General features: G+C 48.1%; 1 protein-coding gene across 3 annotated transcripts in view; it reads left to right on the top strand.

Annotated features, from left to right (window-relative positions):
• KCNT2 (potassium channel, subfamily T, member 2) overlaps nt 1-422 on the top strand; it is a 432,444-nt gene that overhangs the window by 61,604 nt on the left and 370,418 nt on the right. The window lies entirely within an intron of this gene.

Raw genomic sequence — 422 nt, 5'->3', positions numbered from 1 at the left:
AAATGGCTGGATGGCATCACGACTCGATGGACGTGAGTCTGAGTGAAGTCCGGGAGTTGGTGCTGGACAGGGAGGCCTGGTGTGCTGCGATTCATGGGGTCACAAAGAGTCGGACACGACTGCATGACTGAACTGAACTGAACTGAAGTGGAGGTCCATCTAGTCAAGGCTATGGTTTTTCCAGTGTCATGTATGAATGTGAGAGTTGGTTGGACTGTGAAGAAAGCTGAGCTCCGAAGAGTTAATGCTTTTGAAGATGTTGGAGAAGATTCTTGACAGTCCCTTGGACTGCAAGGAGATCCAACCAGTCCATCCTAAAGGAGATGAGTCCTCGGTGTTCATTGGAAAGACTAATGCTGAAGCTGAAACTCCAATACTTTGGCCACTTCATGCGAAGAGTTGACTCATTGCAAAAGACTGTG

Source organism: Bison bison, unplaced genomic scaffold (assembly GCF_000754665.1).
Source record: "Bison bison bison isolate TAMUID 2011002044 unplaced genomic scaffold, Bison_UMD1.0 scf7180017864272, whole genome shotgun sequence".
In the NCBI taxonomy this organism is placed as follows: domain Eukaryota; kingdom Metazoa; phylum Chordata; class Mammalia; order Artiodactyla; family Bovidae; genus Bison; species Bison bison.
Note: the sequence above shows the minus strand (reverse complement) of the source record. Positions and strands in the feature narration are given on the sequence as shown.